Source organism: Cavia porcellus, unplaced genomic scaffold (genome assembly GCF_034190915.1).
Source record: "Cavia porcellus strain 051 isolate PalLab524CR breed Dunkin Hartley unplaced genomic scaffold, mCavPor4.1 scaffold_8, whole genome shotgun sequence".
In the NCBI taxonomy this organism is placed as follows: domain Eukaryota; kingdom Metazoa; phylum Chordata; class Mammalia; order Rodentia; family Caviidae; genus Cavia; species Cavia porcellus.
In genome coordinates, this window is record NW_026947491.1 from 47,279,858 (window position 1) to 47,292,486 (window position 12,629).

The following is a 12,629-nucleotide window of genomic DNA, read 5'->3' on the forward strand; positions in this document are numbered from 1 at the left end:
CTTTTTTCTAATGGTTTGAAAGCATATTTTTGATATACTTTTGTGCAATTTACTTTTCATGTGTTTCTGACTCTAGTTTGGTGTGAAATGAATGATCGTTATTATCAAAAATTCTGTGATGCTGATTCAGGCATGTAGATGAGTTTCCATAGTTGTCTTAATTTATGAGTATCAATCCCCAAAATCTGAAATTATATAAGAAAAATAAATTACTTGGGAAAATGAAAAAATGATGTATGGTCACTATAATATAGTATTGTCATACAATTTTTCTATTGACAAAGAGTCATACTCATTAATCATATACTTTATGTGTAGCATTAAACATATTTTTCATTTAATTTGCAATAATCTCTCAATATACACACACAAAATACACACTGTAAATAATAGCGAAGAAATAGACATTAGATATGTAGATTTTTTCCTGAAATAGCATCAGATCTTGCTTAAAACTATCACAAAAATTGATAAGGATAATATATTAAAAATCATACATGCAACTGAACATATGTGTTGATGGTATTTGATGGTATATATGTTTTGAAAATATTTTCCTTCAAAGGTTTTGGACTAGCTTGAACCCATTTATGTTTTCCATAAAAGTTTTCTAAATTTTCCATTACAGGCAAACTTAGAGTTTCATTTTTTAAAAATTTTATTCTGTATTCACTACTGAAAACATGAAGGATTTCTCATGTTTATACAAGTAGTGTCATAAGAGCGAAAGAGAGAGATAGAAGAGACAGACAGCCAGATATATATATATAGAGAGAGAAAGAGAAAGAGAGGTATAATCAAGAATTATGCATTTCAAAATGTATTGTAATTACATCAACCTCTTTGATCAAATAGGACATTTGCTATAATTGTCACCAGTAGAGCAACATTCTTAGTGGTTATCATCCACTAAAACTGATTATGAGTTTTGGTGGGAAATAAAATGGGGGATATTTGAAGGAGATTCAAAATCATAGAGAAATGCTGTGACTGGTCTCTAATTTTCTTCCTTTTTAAATTTAATGAACCAAAAATAATTTTAATTAATTTACCAATATATAGTTGACAAGTTGAGGCTTCCAAACTTCAAAGAACATATTTCTCTGTCCATGAATTGAGTATGAATAACTTATGAGGATTGGCTTCTCCCTCCAACCTAGAGAACTCTACAGCTGTCAGTATCATTAGCAGGACCTCCTCCTTCAACCCAGAGACCCTGAAGGGTTGCCAGGATCTTCAGCATCACCTTCCCCACCAACTCAGAGACCTGTGCAGCTAGCAGAATTATCAGCAGCCCCAATCTCTCCACCTTGGAGATCTTGGACTAACAGGATCATTGTTTGTCACTCCTCCTCTACTCCAGAGTTCTCTGAACAAAAATATCATTAGTCACCACTCTCCCTCATCCTGGAGACCTCAGCAGCACATGGACAATCAGCAACCCCTTCCACCACCTCTAGAACCTGGTGACTGGTAGGACCCTCAGCAACACCTCACCCACACAGAGCACTTCAGCAGACCTGTGATAGTGTTGTGAGTTTTCCCCTCAAATAGAGGAATTCAGTGTGTACACAGGAGTAGCAGCAAACCCTTCCCACCCTCAAGCTGTAGGATATTGGTGTACTTCTACCATATAGAGAAAACTGAGAGGGTTGTGGAGAGTGCCAATAAGGTCTTCCCCAGCCTGAGGAAGTTTAAAGGAACAATAATGCCCCTAGTGATACAGTGGGGTCCCAGTTGAGGTGCACAATATAGCCAGGTACACCTGGAAGTCTGGAATAGTCTAAAGCCACAGTAACAATAGGAGATAAAATTGGCTTACATAAACACTCCTAGGCGAGTCAGACTAGGGAGATTATAAGTCTTACTCAACAGGTCATTCAGGAGGATTTCAGGTGACTGGCCACTCCCCAGCATTGTGGGACCCAGCAATTGGACAAACATCAACCACACAGTAGGGCTCTAAGACACAAATGATTATCAACTAAGACTGCTGAGACTGAAAAGACGAAAATATTAACCTACCAGGTGAAAATGACAAAAGGAAAAGCAAAGTGCAATCTCAAACATCCAGGCCATCAGGAACAAGAACAGAGGAGACTGAAATAGAGGACATGGAAAGTCATACATCATATATTTCCAAAAAGATAGCAAGTGAAATAAAGAAAAAAGTCCATGAAGCTATAGAGGAAATCAAATTAGAAATAATGTGTCAGGTAAACAAACACATGAGAACTTTAAAAAAGAGATTACTCAGCATATCTAGAAAAGACATAGAGTTTTTAAAAATATTGAAATATGGGAAAATGATGGAAACCTTGAATGAACAATTTAGGAAATAAAGCCAATACATGAAACAAATTCAAAGAAATATTCAGGAAACAAAAATTTCCATTGAAAGATAGTGAAACCAGTTCAATTAAGCTGACAATAGACTTGCTGAGCTCAAAGACACACGCACAGCAAATGATCATGAATTTAAATATAACTAGGGAGCATGAAATGACAATTCAACAGTTTCAAGACGATGCAATGGGAAGCAATATAAGACTGCTAGGCATCAATAAAAATACAGAATTCAATGCAAATGACATAAAAATTCTATGCACAAAAGTAATAGCAGAAAATATTCCAAATATGAAAAAAATGAATACGCAGATGAATGAAGCATATAGGACACTAAACAGTCATGATCAAAATAAGTCTATACCTAGACTCATAATGATTAAAATGGCAGAAATTCATCATAAGAACAGAATACAAAAAGCTGTTAGAGAAGTGATAAAACTCACTTATCAAGGGCAGTCTATCAGAATCACAGCAGACACCATTGCAAACTCTCAAATTAAGACAATTTTGGAGTGAAGTATTTCAAGCTTTGACAGAATAAAACTAACAACTCAGAAAGATGAACCTTGCAAAACCTCCTTAAAACTTGATGGAGAAATAGCATATTTCCATGACAAAGAACAACTGAAGAAATTTGTGTCTAACAAGCCAACTGTAGGAAAAAAAGTGAAAGACATACTAGAGAGAGACACAATGATTACAATTCCCAGAATAACAACAGAAAGAAACCACACAGCAGGACAAGTTATTAAACAAGGGTGAAAAACAGGAAACCAACCACAGGAAAATAAAATGACAAAGTTAAGTCAGTACATATCAGTAATATGCATCAATATAAATGACCTCAGTTCACCAATTAAAAGAAATAGGTCAACAAAATGGATCAAGAAACAGGAGTCAACAATATGCTTTACAAGAAACACATCTGACTCAAAAGGAAACTCTTAGAGTAAAAATCAAAGGATGCAAAACAGTATTCCATAGGACAGGAACTGAGAAAAAACGATGGTTAACTATTCTGTTTGCAGACAATGTGAACTTCAAAAAAATGATCAGAAGTGATAAATAAGGTCACTACATACTTGTTAGGGGAATAACTCAAGAGGAAGAGCTACCAATCATAAATATATATGCACTAAATACAGGAGCACCCAATTATAGAAGACAAATACTAACAGATATGAAAAGACCAATGTGCATTAACACAATAGTAACAGGGGATCTTAATAGCCCACTGTCACAAAGAGATAGGTCAACTACACAAAAAAATCAACAAAGAAATAACAGCAGTAAATTACCCCTGTGAACAAATAGACTTCATAGATATTTACAGAGTGTTCCACTCAACCACATAAGAATACATATTATTCTCAGTTGCACATGGGACATTCTCTAAAGTAGACCACTATATTAGCCCATTTAACATGCTTAATATAGTGCAAAGGTATTGAAATTATCCCATGAATATTATCTGACCATAGTGAATCAAAATTGTAAATTAATAGCAAAAGAAACTACAAAACTTCCATGCACAAATGCATGAAAATTAAATAACAATATCTTGAACAACCAATGAGTTACAGATAAAATTAAAGAAAATTTTTAAAAATAGTTAAAATTCTTTATATATACATATATATTATTTTATTTAAAAGGAAAAAGAGAAAAAAACAAAACAAAACTCAATAAAAAACGCAATTACAAACTACTGAAACTTGTGGGATGCACTGAAAGTGGTGCTCAGAGGCAAACACATAGCAATGAAATGCCACATCAGAAATGAACAATGAGCACAAATAAACAACCCAAGCCACATTTCAAACATCTAGAAAAAGAAGAGCAAGTCAAGCTCAAAACTCATAGCAAAAAAGAAATTATAAAGATCAAAGCAAAAGTTAATGAAATTGATGCTATGAAAATAATACAAAGAACTAGTGAATAAAAAGCTGGTTATGAATTTTGTGCAATAAGGAATGAAAGGGGTGAAATTCTTACAGATGCCATGGAAATTCAGAGGATCATGAATACATACTTTGAAAACCTTTACCCACATAGAGTGGAAAACACAGAGGAAGTGGTCAAATTCCTAAAAATGTGTGATTTACCAAAGTTGAATCAAGAAGATATAATAATTTTGAATAACAAAATATCAGTTACTGAAATTGAAAATGCAATTAAAATCTTATTAAAATAGAAAAGCTCAGGTCCTGATGGACTCATGGCTGAATTTTACAAGAAATTTAGAGAGTTGATCCCAATATCCCTCAAATCCCTCAATGAAATGGAAAAGAAATCAATTGCTGCTAACTCATTCCTGGAAATAAGCAATACTCTGATGCAAAACCAGTGAAAGACCCTACCAAAATGAGAACTAGAAGCTAAGCTCTCTAATGAACATCGATGCAAAAATTTTCAGTAAAATACTGGCAAATATAATGTAGCCAATCATTAAGAAGATTATACATAATGATCAAGTAGCATTAATCCCAGGAATGCAGAGATGGTTTAACATACAAAAATCAATAAGTGTAATATATCACTTCAAGAGAGCCAAAACAAAAATCACATGATCACATCTATAAATGCAAAAAATTTTGATGAAGTCCATCACTTCATAATATAAACTATACAGAAACTCAGAATAAATGGTATCTACATCAATCTGATAAAAACCATATATGACAAATCAATAGCCAACTTAATACTAAATGGACAAAAACTCAAAACTTTTACTTGGAGAAATACAAGAGAGAGGAAATAAAAGAATAAGGATAGGAAAGAAAGAAGCTAAATTATCATTATTTGCAGATGACATGATATTCTAAATAGAAGACCCTAAAAACCCAGTAAAAGACTAGTAAACAAACAAATTTAGCAGTGTAGCTGTATACAAAGTCAACACTCAAAAATCAATAGGATTCCTCTACACAAACAAAAAAATTACTGAGAGACAAATTATGGAAATAATATCTTTCACAATAGCATTCAAAGAAATGAAATATTTAGCAGTCAGTCTAACAAAGGAAGTAAATAGATTTATATGCTGATAACTATACTACTCTATTAAAGGAAATAAAAGGATTTCTGAAATGGAAAGACATTCTTTTTCATGGATAGCAAGAACAAACATTGTGAAAATGGCCATTCTTTCAAAATTGTTATACGGATTTAATGCAATTCCATTTAAATTACCATTTGTATATCTCACAGATCTAGAGAAATCATTACTAAAATTTATCTGGGCCCAGAAGAGACCTAGAATAGCAAAGGCAATTCTGTCCAACAAAGGCAAGGCAGGAGGCATCATAATCACTGGCTTGAACTTATACTAAAAAGCTACTGTGATAAAATCAACATGGTACTGGAAAAAAAAAAAAAAAGTCCAGACCTGAGGATCAATGGAACATATTAGAAGATGCAGACACAACTACAAAGACACTCAGCTACCTTATGTTTAACAAAGAGACTAAACATGTTCAATGAAAGAAAGGTAGCCTCTTTAATAAATGGTGCAGGAAAAATTGGTTTTCTCTTGCCAAAGAGTGAAACTAGACCCATGTCTATTAGCATGCATTAAACTAACGTCAAAGTGGGTCAAAGACCTAACTATTAAAATAGAAGCACCAAATCTACTGGAAGACAGCAAAGATAGAAACGTTGCAGACTTAGGAGTAAGTAGTATTTATAAACAAAACACGAATGCACAGGAAGTACGTCGAAGAATTGACAAATCTGGGATCTCTTCTTATCAAAAATTTTGAAATTCCACTTCGAAAGAAATTACCAACAGAGTGAAAAGAAAACCCATACACTAGGAAAGAAGGTTAGCCAGCTGTCCCTCAGCCAAAGAACTTATATCTACAACATATAAAGTATTGAAAAACATCAGCACTAAGTTCAAAGACACAGTTCAAAAATGGTCATCTGAAACAAATACACACTTCACAGATGAAGGAATACGAATGGCATATTAAACATGAAGACATGCTCAACGTGACTGGTCATTCAAGAAATGAAAATTAAAACAACATTGAAATTCCATCTCACTCCAGAAATTATGGCTTCCATCAAATTAACAAATAACAAATACTGCTGATGTAGTGGGTTTGTAATAGTATAGGAATTCAAGCAGCCAAATTTACGAATTTGGAATTTTATTAGTTGATCTCAGCGACCACTCATATAGACCCAGTTTCGATTCCCACCGAGTGGTGGTGTACTGAACTGTCGCAAGACATTTAAAGCAAAAAAACACAAGGTAAGATATCCTGTTGGAAATGATTTAGCTAGAATTGTACATTAATTTAGCCTGACATGTGTATCCTGCTTCTCTGTTGAGCAGGTTAAATTTTCTCTTGTGGATGCAGCTTGTTCTCCTTTTTTAGTGAGACTTGTGCCCTGAGAAATATTGTACAAATATTGTCAAATACAGGGCACAAGATGGCCTCAGATATGTCACACTTCAACAGGCAGAGTTACGTGGGAAAAGGAACTCTTCTCCACTCTTAATGAGATTGTAGACTGGTACAGACACTGTGGGAATTAGTATAGATTCCTGAAGACTAGGACTGAATCCATCTATTCCCCTTCTGGGGAGAAACATTGAAAATGTCATGTCACAGCAATATACATTCACCCTTGTTTATAGCAGCACAATTTGCAATAGCTAACTATTGGAAAAAGTCAAAATGCCCCTCAACCACAGAATAGATTAAAAAATGTGATAGTTTTATACAACGGAATATTTCTCAGCTATAAAAAATGATACTATTGAGGCTTTTGTGAGAGAAATTGAGACAGCTTGAGAATATAATCGTTAAGTGAAATAAATCAGACTCACATTTGTAAATATTCTATTGTCTGTCTAGTATAAAAATAAATGATAGTAATAAAAAATTTAAAGTGTAATAAGGTCCAAAATGTACAGTAGATATTGTAATAATAGAAGGCAAAGCAAGTACTCACAAAGAAACAACTGGGATAAGGGACAGGAGAAAAGGAAAAATGGAAAAGATTATATGTATGTAGGTATATACATACAACCGTATATAGGTATATGTGTGCAAGATAGATAACCATACTGCCAATTCTCTTTAGTTAATCAAAAATAACAGTTCCTGGTGTCATTTTTTATGCCTACATCTTGTACCTACAAAAGCTACCTGTAAGGTATAAATATGAAGTATATTAAGCAGTGTTGGTTCTTAGTATGCTTTGAAATTCTGTATTATAGCTATCATTTTTCTCTTTTGCTTTTATAAAATAAAAAAGAAATTAAAAATAAAAGATAAACTCACAATGCACATGACTCAAATCAAGAAGATTAAATCTAGTGTTTGAAAGGCATATTCCTATAAGTTGGAGAATCTGAAAAAAATAGATCCACTCCTACACACATTTGAATTACCAAAATTGAATTAGAGAGATTTTTTAAAAAGCAATAAACCACTGTATAGGACACAAAGATCAGCACAGCAACTGCACTGATTTATGTCCTATACATGATTTCAATCAAGTAAAAAACATATATGTTCTAATGGAGTCAATGCAAAACATTTTTCTAGGATGTCAAAAAATATCTAATTCAAATTCTCCTCAATCATTTCCATCAAATTAAATAAAAAGGAGCACTATCAAACATTTTCCTGAAGGCTAGCATTGCTCTGATTCTAAAGCAATGTAATGAATTAAAAGCACATAAATAAACAAATACATAAATAAATAAAACTATGGTTCAGTAGCTTTAAGGACCAGAAATGTACACTTCCTAAATAAGATACTAACAAAAAATGCACCTATCTTAGTAATATTTTCTTTACCAAGGACAAAATACTAAATACAACAAGTTAAAGGAGAAGTGGTTTACTTTGGCTTACAGTTCCAGTCAATAATTAATTATTTCCAAGATAGAAATACCATACTGCAAGGCGTTGGCAGAAGAAAGATATTTAACCCATGACAATTAGGAAGAAGACTGGAGAAAGGAAGAACTAGAGACAAGAATGTGCCTTACAGTTTACTTCCTCAGTGATCTACCTGAAGTAGGCTTCAAATGCCTAGTAGCACACTCAGTTACTTAAGTCGTCAATGAATAAGTCATTTTATGTTTGTAGCACTAACTTTAACCCACAAATCAATCATCTTCCACACATGTAAGGCTTTAAGGAAAGGCTTATATCTAGAACATAACATTCCAATTGACTCCCAAAAGACTCACACTTATATTATGCAAAATGCTTTTAGTCCATTGATAAGAATATTTAAAGTCGTAACACTTTCAATTTTGCTGAAAAATCCAAATTCAAAACCTTCACTAAAGCACAAGTCAAACCCTTAGCTCTAAGTACCTGTAAAAATTAAAGAAAAAAAAAAAACAAAAAAAACAAAAATACTAATCCTTGAAACACAGAATGGCATAAGAAAAGGTGTCATTTTATAGGAATGAAGAGTAGAATACAAAGGGTTGAGACCAAAGCAAGATTAAAAACCCAGCAGGGAAACATTTAACCCTGTAGTTCCATATTTATCAACTCTGGCAGGATGTGATGCGAGTTCTGAAGGATCAGGTGCATGGGTGGGCCCACATTTTATGGCATGTTGATTTCAACCCTCATGGCCTCTGAATGCCTGAATGTCTGAATAGTGTGAAGTGAATCTCTAAGAACTAATTAGCTTTGCAGACCTTCTTAAGTAGGCTGCCTGTGGAATATTCTCTAAAATGGAAGCCTTACAATTTAGAATTCTTCAGTCTTTGAAGTGTGGTGTCTTAATATTTCCTGGAATTCCTTCAAGCTATCATTGCTACTGTTTTGCTACAAAGTATGTAGCTTCAGTTTAGCACTAATCTTTTCAGTACCTATGTTCTCTAATGGACCTAACTTTCTAGGTACTTCCTTCTTGATTAAAGAGCAAATGTCTAACATCTGCATTTGGTCCCTGGCTGTCATTGTACAACTGAATAAAATCAGCCAGTAAAACCAATCCCAGAGTCCAAATATTCAGCTGCTTTGATATTCCCCTAATAGATTAGTTTTTTTATCACCCTTACTTCAGTCTCTCACAAAGTCTCAGAGGACTGACAACATCAAATAAATTTTCTGCAAGCAAGTAACACATGTGACCTCTAGTACAGATAACAAGGGAGTCTTATTCTCAACTGAAAAATGCTTAGCCTGTTTATTACTATTTACATTTCTCTCCGAATTCTATTATTCTGAGCTCTGATCACTATTGCTTATCTAGATTGTTTAATTAAGATTTCTCCAACCATCATGTCTAACTTTTTTAGGAACCTATTCCAAAGGCTTCTAAACCATGGTAAATTACACTCATAGTGATTCCACTTCTCTAGCACCAGAAACTTTATTTTTTACTTTTTCATAACTGGAACACCCGAGATTTAAAGGAGGAGAGCTTTATTTTGTTTTCAGTCCATGGTTGTCTGTCTGCCAGGGAGAAGTGTCATGATGAAAGGGCATGGCAATTAAAGCTGTTTAACTCATGGTAGTCACAAAGGAGAAAGAAATAGAGAGAGAGATGGACAGAGACAGAGAGAGACAGAGAGAGAGATGCAGCGACATATCCTGATAAAAAGGATATCACCTTTTATCCTGATATAAAGGATGTCTTCTTTTATCCTGATAAAAAGGATATCTTCTTGTAGTCATTATCCCAGCTCCACTGAGGCTTCACTTCAAAGCATCAAATTTCAGTGACTGGACTCATCAATGAATAAACCCACTAATTAATAAAGCACAAAAACTAACTCACAATACAATGAGCTCCCAAACACAGGACACCATTGTGCAGCATTTTGTATTTAAAATATAATAGCAATAAATCTTTGAAAAGATCACACATAATCGCCAAGTTGGTTTCATTCCAGGAATTCAAGGATGGTTTAATATACTTAAAATAATATATGCAGTAAATTTCATAAAGTGAAGCATATCAAAGCAACAAAAACCTGGATAAAACTCACAATTTCACCCAAATAGATACAGACAAAATCATTCATAAAATCCAATATTTCTCATGTAAAAACCCCTTATAGGTATATAAGGGCAGTATCAAAAACTGACTAAAGACCCACAGCTGAATGTTGAAAAACAGAAATAATATACATGAAAATTGCAAACAAGATGAGAGTGCTCATGGTATGAGTGAGCTGTGGGCAAGCCAAGAAGAGAACCAGTCAGTGACTCCTTTCTGATTCAGCCATAGTGGAACTAAGGGCGCAGAACAAGAAAGCAACATGCCCACCTTCCTGTTAGGCAGCTGTGGCTCAAGCTAGAGGCGGGTGAGCCAGTAAGAGACACAGTTAGCATCTCCTGAGATCCAGTCATGGTGGAACTTAGGCAGCTGAGCAAGAAAGCAATTTGCAGGGCCTGGAATTTAGCTCAGCAGCACAAGCACCTGCCTGGAAAATGCTAGGTTGTGAGTTCATTTTGCTTTGTTCTGATTGTTTTGCTCTACTCAGTATTCTCTTTCAATTAGTTTTATAATGTTCTGTTTTTGTTTTGCTTTTGTTGTACCTTATGGAATGGACAAGCATTGTGAAGATAATGAGATATACAATAGTACCTATTACTGTTAACTCAGTATCCTGCTCTGAAGTTTTGTACCAATTTCACTGCATTGTCTTGATTGGCTTTGTTTGGTCTTATTCTGTTGTATTTTATTATTTTCAAAATAAAAAAAAATATTAGAGTGTCTACTCTGTTACTTATGCTTAATACAGCACTCAAAAATTTAGCCAGAGCAACATGCAAGTGTAATTACTAAGTGATACATATAAGCAAAAAGATCAAATTAATATTATTCACGGATTACATGATCCTTTACATAGTAGAACCAATAAAGTTCTTCAAAAATCTCCTACAACTAATAAATTGGGCATAGTAGCAACATAAAACATTGTGACAGAAAATAAGAGTTTCTGCACAGCAAAGGAAATAATAAAAAGAATGAAGAGACAACATTCAGCATGGAAAAATTTCCAGCTATGCTTTGGAATTAGGACTAATAAGAAGAATATGTAAAAAACTTATAAATGGAAGACCTAAATTACACGATGAGAAATTAAAATGTGTAGATGCTTCTTAAAAATAGACGTAAAAATTTCCATTGGGTAAATTAAAAACTGCTCAACATCTTTGCTCATCAAAGTCGGCAAAACTCTCCCTGTCTCACTCCATCTCTCTCTCTCTCTCTCTCTCTCTCTCTCTCTCTCTCTCTCTCTCTCTCTCCAGTACTGGTGATAGAACTTGGGGCCTTAATTATTTACCTTACCCAACTTAAATTGTTTTAAAATGTATTTCTTATGTAGGGCAAATTTTTTTCTAACATTTATCTCCACTTCAAAATGTCTAGTGTATTCTATAAATAGTTTCAAAAATTTTTTTCAAACGATCAGAATTAATGTGGATGCACTCCATATATTTTAGCAGCCATAATGACCAGGATATTCAAATAGTCATATATAATGAGTGAAGATTGAACAGAATTGTACAAAATGCACCTCTTCTACTCAAATCTATATCTAACACGGACATTACTCTGAATAGAACCAAAAATAGAGAGAGTGAAATGCAAATTCTGAGACACTGACTTTGGTTTTTTACACAGTCTGCACTGAATATAATATTGCCAAGTCAATATTATATGTAACTTTCCTAGACATTCTTTAAGAGCAGAGGCCATGCTGGGAAGCTAATTCCAAGGGACTCTTTCTCAGTATGATTCTGAATACTATTAATCAAAATGGGAACTTTACAAAATTTATAGGTTTATAGATCAGTGAAGTCTGGTGGCCATCAGGCAACTTTGTTGGCAGGCTGGTGAGCTCATGTGACATCCTAGTAAGCTTTCAATGAAGTGTTTAAGAGCTATCTACTTTCTTTAGAGAATGCTGGCAAGCATTCTCTTAGCAATTATTGAAATTACCTGCAATTTCCCAACAAAATATCTTACAAAGACCTTCCCTTTAGGACTCCAGTGTGAAGAGTTTCCTAGTTTCCTCTATTCCTCAGTTCTCTCAGCAGGGCTCACACTTTGGTTCTCTCAGGTCTTCAAATGCAGAACGAGTCCTGGAGACTGTTGCATTAACAAGCAAGTAGACAGTGAATTGAAATTCAGGTGAGGTACATCCTTAAAGGGAGGAAGTGATGTAGAATGATTCTTCATTTCCTCCAGAAACAATTTTGGAAGGTCTCTGACTAGAAATTGGAAATTGAGGACTAATGTCCACAAGATATAAGGAAACATTCATTTGCAAATAA